Below are 8651 nucleotides of genomic sequence, written 5' to 3' on the forward strand. Positions count from 1 at the left end.
TGCACAGGCTGTTCCCTCTGCCCAGAACACTCTTTGTCTAGAGAGCCACTCCATCCTTCCCTCAGGCTCAGAGGTCCTCTGCTCGGGAGGCCTCCCCGCCCATCCTATCTATGACTCCCTCACAGCACTGCTGCCTTCTGACCTGCTGCATGACTGGCTCATGGCTCGATGTGTTTACTGCCCCACTTCGTGCTCACAGAAGGCCAGCCCCACAGGGCAGAGCTGCTGGTCATTATCACCGAGGTGTCCACAGCCCAGAAGTACCTGGCAGGAAGCAGGTGCTGATCAATCCAAGCCAGCTCTTTGTACTGAGTGAGGGAGGGGCCAGCTCAGTGCAGGGAGGGGCCAGCCAGGGACTTCTGGGAAGGCTTCTAGAAAGGCCTGTGGCCTTTCCCCAGATGGACACAGTAGATGTGCAGCCCTCTCCCGCCTGGCCTTGGCCTCTGAGCCCCCAGCCCAGGATGTCCCTTCATCTGGTAAGCCCATCAGGGCCAGGCTTCAGTTGCTGCCACTGAAAGTATGCCCCCACCCCCAGCCTACCCCTCAACCTGAGGCCCCCTCACAAGCTCTGGCTGTCACCCTCAGCCTGCCTGCCCAGCCACAGCCTTCCTGTGCCAGTGATGGGGACATTCCCCAAAGTCCTAGCCTGCCCAGAGCCCGGGGCTGCAGCTCCCCTTATGCCCCAGTCCTCCATCCCTCCCTCTGCCCTGAGAGCCCCAGAACAGCCAGTGAGACGAGACTAACGCACACAGGGACTCAGGCCACGGAGGGGCCGAGTGCAGCCGGGCAACTCGAGGAGCCGGCTGCTGCTGGGGGCACCAGGGCAGGCCTGTCAGGGCTTTGGTGCCCTCCTCCCTGCCACGGGGCAGGAGCAGGGCTGGGGATGTGCGTGCGTGCGTGGCGTTATCACAGAGGAAATCGATGCCTGGCACTGGCCCAGCGTTTAAGGGAAATGAATAGATTCTGGCCGAGGACAAAGAGAGTTTGATTAATCAGAAATTGGATAATGGAGGCAACACTCTAATTATTTTTCTTCCCAGCATTTTATCGAGAAATATGTTTGCACAGCATATCAGAGGTGAGGGGGGTGATCGTGCTGGAGGAAAGTCTAGATTGGGGACAGAGCCGCCATATCCACATGCGCTGATGGGGCTGGATGAGAGACAGGCAGGCTGGCCAGGGTCCTGGTGGTCACCCCATGGAGCCACAGGAAGCAAGAGGGGACAGGCGGGGCAGGCCAGAGGCCACACACAGCTAGGGCATCTGGGGTCACAGAAGATGAGCCACGCTGGGGTGGGCAGGGGGAAGGGGGCAGTGAGGGCCAGGGCCTCAGTCAACACAGGGGTGGCCGACCTCGGAGAAAGGTCCCTCACGTGGAGACTGCCCCTTCCCTGGCCTAGACACCTCCTCGTCACCCTGCCCTGCTCACAGCCTCGCTGGCACAGTGGCCGGGGGGAGTAGGGGTGGGGCGCCACTGGCTCAGGTCACCAGCGCCTGCTCAAGCCAGAGTGAAGGCTGTAGGGGTCAAGTCCTCCAACCCTTGGTCAAGGAGGGACTTCAAGGGCCCCTGGCAGCATGAAGCGCGTTCCCATCGCTCACCCCCGGTGAAGCCTGGTGAGCCGCTCCACGGCCCAGGTCAAACGGGACTGCTGGGTGCCCGCAGGACCCAGAGCCTGGGACTCACATGCCATGGCACTCCCTGGTCACGCACCCCCTCTTCCCACGCGTCCCCACTCCTACAACACGTCGAGCTGGAGCTACATGGTTTAGCGTGTTTCTGTGGCTACCTGGCCTCCCAATTCCAGGCAGGCTTCTCGGGCTCTATGGCAGAGCGGAGCTCAGCACCAGGGAAGCTCTCTCAACTGCTCATTCATTCGTTCGGAGCAGAGAGAAACGCTGCCTCAGAAGAGACTCCACAGTGACCCGAGCTGCCCGTCAGACTCAGGACACCAACTGGGAAGCACAGGAGGGGTCAGGCTCAGGGTCCAGGAAGAAGGGGTGGGTGAGGAGAGAGGAAGGATGAGCTGAAGCTGCTGAGCAAGAGTGAGGGCATGGTGGGTGGGGCTGGCCAGCCCCTGGAAGGACGTCTAAGTCCTGCCTCCTCTCCCACTGCAGACCTCACTCCACGACCGCTTTCCCTCTGAGGCACAACGCAGCCTCCGAATCCTGCTCAGCACTGCGTGCTTTGGGTGGCCACTCCAGAGGTGGTATGAAAAGTGAAAATCCTCTGCAGCCTTGGCCCAGCCCAACATAAGGGTGAGGACACAGAGCCCCAGAGGGTGAAGAGGATTCACCAGCGTCACTGTGACAGGCAGAGCCAGGACTAGACCCCAGGTCCCTCGACTTCCTGTCCAGCGCTCTTCCCCCGCACTGAGCTGCCCTCTGAGCTAATCTGGGGGTAGAGGGGCCATCTGGAAGGGCCACTCAGCCATCACATGGTCATGGTGGGCTCTGTGCCCCTTTCCTACCACCAGGACCTCGTCTTGTCCTCTAGGATGGTTTGCTGTGGACACGCCTCTATCTGTCATGACTGTGTGGATCTCCTGCATCTGACCAAGGCCTCACCAGGTCACACCACGTCACTGAGGGGCCAGGTGTCAGCCGAGACATCCAACTCTCGGTGGTGGTGACGGCAGTGTGAAAAGCTGGGCAGCTCCCTGCTGCAGGCCTGATAGGGTCCAGCCAATCGTGTCCACCCACGGGGGGTCTGTGCTTGTCGGTCAAACCTAAGGCCCAAAGACACACCTCTTGGGACCCAAAGACACAACCTCTGGAGAGCAGAGTGTTGGGCTGGGGCAGCGGTCCTCCAACAGGCCTGCAGCCACAGGAAGCGCAGCCCGCCACGGCAAAGTGGCTCAGCGGGTCACAGCAGTCAGGCTGCGCACCTGCCGGTATTCAGTCCCCCTTCAGCAGCCACCTTCCCAGTCCCTGCGTGGGCCAGGCCGGGCTCCGGGGCAGGATTCTCAGTGGTGAGCTGCAGACGAAGGTCCTGAGCTCCCAGAGCTCACCTTCAGGTCCAGGAGAGGACGGTAAACAAACACAAATAAACACAACAGGCAGTAGGTCACGCTGGGACCAGCGCAAAGGGGAAAAACAGAGGCAGGAGGGAGCACAGGGTATGTGCGGGTGGGGCCACAGTGCTGCTCTATACGGACAGCCCGGACAGGCCTCGGTATGAGAGCACAGAAGTTGGAGGCCTGGAGACCCTCCTCCTGGACACACAGGGACATGCGTGGACCCGTCTAAGGACCGTCAGTGAGAAGATAGAGCAGCTGCAAGGAGGAGGCTGGTCTCCAGCAGAAAGGACGAGGTGGCCACAGCCCCTCAGCCCTGCCAAGGGACAGAGAAGGTGGCCGCCATGCTGCAAGCAAGCTCTCGGGGCTCCTGGACACCTCGCCGGGGCACACGCAGTCACCCACTCAGGAAAGCCACCATCTGCTTAGGTCTCAGGCTCAACTCGGAGGAGAAAACTGAGGTCCAACAGGCCCTTCTTGGTGGGACCGGCGGTGGGAGGACAGGGAGCTTGGGACCCCCTGGCGCCCGGCCGCCGTCATCCAGAGTGGAGTCCGCTGACCCGCTGTGAACGCCTGCTCGGGGCGCTGGGGTGAACGTGCACCTCGGGGCCACTCCCCACTCCAGCCCTGGACCGTGACCTCCGGGACTCAGGGGCAGGCCAGCGCCCCCAGAAAGCCCTGTCTGCTCAACTCTCTCTATCCCAGGGGGCAGGGAGGGCTGTCCCACAGGGAGGGCCTCCTTCTGAAAGGGCTGCCCCACTGCGGCCACCCGGGCGCCTGCGAGCCTCGGGCCGGCGTGGCTGCCAGGGGCCACTGGAAGGGCCGAGATGCCCTGGCACGGCCCTCCCCCACCGGGGTTTTTTAACAGTCTCGCTTCTTAGCACTTTCGATGGATTCTCCAGGGACGTCTCTCAAAGAGAGTTACACCTTAATTTAGAAGCAATAACTCAAAACTCGATGACGTAGTAGCTCCTGTGGAAAAGAGACGAACTCACGGAAGCCATTGTGAGAGGGTGCCCGCCACCGGACTGCCCAGCGCTCGGCCATGGGGCTGTGCCTCCCGCCCAGGGGCCCAGGCCACCAGGGTGAGCAGACAGAGGGGGCAGAGGCGACACGCACGGGAGGCCAGGGTGAGGCTCGCAGGCTGGCTCTGACCCACCCTCGCGGCCCCATGCCCTCTGCCCATAAGAGGCGAGGGGAGGGGAGGGGAGAGCGGCGGTGGTCCTGGGTGCTGTTCCGGCCGCCAGCGCAGCCAGGCTCCACGGGGATGCCCATGGTAGCCCCACACGGCCACGCCTGGTTCGATGCTCTGCTGTCGCTGTCTTGAAATGCTTAACAACTTTTAACAAGGGCCCAAGAATGATGTGGCCAGTCCTGCCCACGCTGCTCAGTCCCCACACACCCCGTGCCTCTCGCAGAGTTTGCTGCAGGGGACCCACCCTCCTGGGAATACCCTCTTCTGCAGCCCCCAACGTCGCCATCGTGACTGTGCTCCCACCTCACTCGCCGTCAGTCCTTCTCAGTCTCTTTTCTAGATGCTCCTTCTCAGCTCGTGCTCTGAGCCGGGCAGGCCCTGAGGCCTGACCCAGACCCTGCCGGTCCCACCTCCCATCGATCCCTGGGAACTCGGCCGGTCCCTGGCTCCCAGTGACCCTCTGACCGTCACACACACGCCTACGTCTACCGGGTGTACCTTGACTCCCGATTCCCCGTCTCTTACAGATGAGGCCAACGCTTCCTTCTCAGCCAAAGCCGACTCTGTCCTTCCAGGGCTGTCCTTGCCTCTTCTCTATTGGCAGGTCCTCTTTAAGATAAATTCCCCATCTCACTATCTGTGGTGCCCCCACCCCAGGGGGTCAGCAGCCTCCCCACCCCAAATGCTGCAACAGCCCCTAATGGCCTCTGGTCTTGCCCCTGTGCCCGTCAGTCAGACAGGTCTTTTAAAAGTGTAATTAGCTGGAGTTTCTCTGCTCCAAACCTGCCCAGGGATTCCTGCCTCACTGGGGCTGCAGAGCCCTACCTGACTTGCTCCACATACATGTCCTCCCCTCCGCCCCCCATTAGTGGTTCCAGCCCCCGGGCCTTCTGGTGGAACCTCCTGCAGCTGAACTGTGTTGGCCTCAGGGCCTTTGCACCTGCCATTCCCTATCCTGGTGTTCTTCCCTATCACTCACCCAACCCTCCATGGCACTGCACCAGCAGCCCCTCCACACAGCGATGCCCTCCCTCAACTTTCTGCTTGAATTCTCCTCAAGACACTTATCCTCCCTTTCCTTCAGTTACACAGGTATTGTGCCAGTCTCTCCCAGTCTGATGTGGTTGTCATGCGAGCAGACGATGCATCCGTCCTGCTCCCTGCCCTACCCCTGTGCCTGGCACAGCACCTAGCTCTTACAGGCACTAGTAAATACTGGCCACAGGAATGAGTGGATGAGCAATCGTGAGGCTCCGTATGGAGGGCCGACGTCTGCCCCACATGCTCTGGGGTCCATCAGACGGTTCCTGTGAGTTAGTCTCCGGCAGTTCACTCTGCACCTCACCAGCCGCATGGGTACCGGAGGGGCCAAACGTGTGATGAAGGCCTGCGGGGACCAGGCAGGGCACTCTCGAGAGGCCAGGGCTGGGCCGGGTGGCGGCGGGCCCAGGGCCTGACCCAAGTCTTCCGCCTTGACGGGCGCTCTCCCTCCCCACCCTGCACCCCTCCCCAGTCTGCCTGAGCTGTGTCTGGCCACCACTCTGGGCTCCAACCTGGGAGCCCTGAGGTCTCTGTCCACCTCCCTCCGCCCTCCCTCCTGCCAACTACAGTGCTGCAGGCCTGCCCCGAGGCTCCAGCACCCCAGGCTTCCTTCCTGGGGGCCGCAGGGGAGCGGCGCACTATCAGCCTCTTCCAGAGTTCCTGCAAGCCCAGCCCAGCCGCGGGTCAGTAGCATCGAGAATGCCCTAGAGCCGCACAGCACTCGGGTCTTCTGACAGCTGGCAGGGGACAGTACAGGGCTGCCTGGTCCTCACCTACACGGCAGGAAGGCGTGGCACACACCAGCATCGCATGTGCACATGAGACAACCACTCTGTGAGGTCGAGGCCCCTGGGGCCACACTCTGGGTCTGACACCCTCCATCCCACCAGCCTCTCCGCAGGGGCCCTGGGCAGCCGTGCCAAGTCTGCCCGGTTACCTACAAGTTCCTGGAATTGCCCTAGAAGCTCCTGAGAGCCAGACCAAGGCACTTTTCCTCCTGGGACTCCAGGAAACAGAAGAGCTGAGAAGCTGACGACAGACAGTGGAATTCATTCCCTGTGTCCCAAATCTAGAGTCTCATGCAGGCCCCTGGAAGAGGGCCGGGCGACAGGCACAGAGTGAAGCAGCTCCATCAGGCTCAGCGTGGACCTCACCCCCATGAGGGCAGGCAGGTGGCCCTGCTCTCGCTGCAGCAACCTAGGCCTTAGCCAAAAGCCGAAAGTGGGTGGGTGTTTGGGGACAGGGCAGGGAGGGGCATGCCACACAGATGAGTAACAAACAGCCCCTTCCCCCCAGGAGCCAGCAAGCCAGCAGATCCAAAGCAGAAGGTGACACGGGGCTTCCGAGGGGGAGGAACTATGTCTTATTCACCTCCTGTCTCAGAAAACCAGCGTCTGTTAGAGGAACACACAAGAAGAGTGTTAAACCAAATGCCAGTGTCTCATCTGGACCACGAGGAACGCCGAAGGCACACCACTTCAGCCAGGCACAGCCAGGCCCTCGCACCGTCAGCCCTACACAGAGACACTCAGGATTCCCCGGTTTCTGTTTGAAAACATCCACACCCCAAAGGGACAGGGTCACCAGCTAAACATCATCCTGCATCCTGGCTGGGAAGGAGGCTGGGTGGTCAGTGACCCAGCACTCCGGCCCTGCCCCAGGGACAAGATGCCTGGCAGGGCAGGCAGGGCAGTCCTCGGCTGCACGGAGCCCTCCCAGGTCTTTGAAGCTCGTCCCCAGGCCCACCGCGGCTCCCGGGTCACACAGCTGCTCCCTTTCACAGATGAGGATGCTGCAGCCCCCACTGAAACAGCCACAGCTAAGAAAAAACCCGGTCTTTCTGTTTCTCCAGCTCCCTCATCCCCTGCCACCCCCACCCGCCTTTCCCGCCATACCTCCTATGCTCCCAAGCACACCCCGGGCTCCTGCCAGACCCAACTGCCGGAGCGCCCTCTCTCTGCCTCAGTCCATTTTCTCCCCTCTGTCCGCAATGCCCACCCCAACTGTGCCCGTGTCCTTCAAGCTCCACTTCAAAAGTCACTCTGCCCACAGGCCCCTCTGACCCTAGCCCAGGTCACCTCTCTGAGGTCCCTCCCAAGGCCCTTGAACCCACACTCAGGGTTGGGTTATCTGAGCAGACATTTTTCCCCTGTGGGGTGGTGAGTCAGTCCCCAGAGGGCAGGCCCAGTCCACTCCCACCCCAGCGCCAGGCCCCGGGGGAGCGAACACTCAGTAAATATTTGCTTAATCGAATTTGGCCAAGGAGCCTCCTCCAGACAGAGCTGAAGGCAGCAGGACTCAGTCCCCAGGGCAGGGAAATCACTCGGCTGCCTCCCTAAGCCGGGCAGACCTTCCCTACCAGGCGGGTCCCTCCATCCTGAGACACTGGACTCCAGGGAGCCCTGCCTCGGCACCGCCTTCCCATCCTCTTCCCTCTTGTAACACAGAACCCCAATTCTGGGCCTAGGCGGATTCCTGCCATCATCGCCCAGAGAGGCTCAGCACCGCCCTGAACGCAGAGCCCCCTCGGATCTCCGCAGGATACGGAGCTCCGGCCCCGAGGCCCTCACACCCCTCCCCCCAAACACCCCCACCGCCTTTTAAGGGAAAAAAATATTGAGCTGGGAACATATCACAATAGCAGCGGGTCGATACTCATCTCTGGCTCTAAACGCCTCCAAGGAACCTGCTCGCTGCAAGAGCGGTGACCGAAAACTGCGAGCCGTCCGTCCCCGGGCCCAGGCCTCCGGGGCCCTCGCCTTCGTTTTAGCCAAAGCCCCGCGTCGGCGCCCCCGCTGCTCGGGTCGCCTCCTTCCCTCTCCCCCGGGAGGGAGACCCCGCCTCGGCGCCCTCCCGCAGGTCGCCGCCCTGGCCCGGCTCCGCAGAAGCCGCTGCTCTGGCCCCTAGCGCGGCATCCCCGCGGCCCCTGCCCACCCTCCCGGCCTGCAGCCGCCCCCTCCCGCCGGATCCTCAGCCCGGCGGCGCCCCTCGCCAGCACCTGCCGGGCCGCGGCCGCCCCCTGCCCACCTTGCGGGCGTGCCCGCCCTCGCCGCCCCCACCGGACGGGCATCCCTGTGGCTGCGCCCCGGCGCCCCCGACCCGGCGCCCCCCACCCGGCCGGATCCCCAGCACAAAGGCCCGGGCGAGGCCCGGTGGGGGTGGGGTGGGCGCCCCCGAACCCCCGAGGCTCAGACGCGCGCCCCGGCCGCGGGTCCGCTCACTCACCTCCGGGCCGCGGCGCGGTGCTCCGGCCGAGCTGCTCCAGGCGGGGCGGGGCGGGGAGAGACGGCGAGCGCGGGCCCGGGCGCCCTCGTTCCGCACTACGCGGGCGGCGGCGCCCGCGCGGGGACGTGACCGGACCGCGGGCGGCGCACACGCTCCGGCGGCCTGGCTCCCTCCGC

The 8651-nt window shown here is 63.2% G+C and overlaps 2 protein-coding genes across 4 annotated transcripts in view; one reads left to right on the forward strand and one right to left on the reverse strand.

Moving 5' to 3' along the window:
• GNAZ (G protein subunit alpha z) overlaps nucleotides 1-8638 on the reverse strand; it is a 53612-nt gene extending 44974 nt beyond the window's left edge. For both annotated transcript variants that reach the window (XR_006885398.1, XM_046640712.1), the window contains exon 1: nucleotides 8476-8638. The gene's annotated coding sequence lies outside the window, so the exon portion shown is untranslated. The remainder of the gene's footprint in view (nucleotides 1-8475) is intronic.
• Nucleotides 1-8651, forward strand: part of RSPH14 (radial spoke head 14 homolog) — a 78274-nt gene that overhangs the window by 58543 nt on the left and 11080 nt on the right. The window lies entirely within an intron of this gene.

This window comes from Equus quagga, chromosome 15 (assembly GCF_021613505.1).
Source record: "Equus quagga isolate Etosha38 chromosome 15, UCLA_HA_Equagga_1.0, whole genome shotgun sequence".
Lineage (NCBI taxonomy): Eukaryota > Metazoa > Chordata > Mammalia > Perissodactyla > Equidae > Equus > Equus quagga.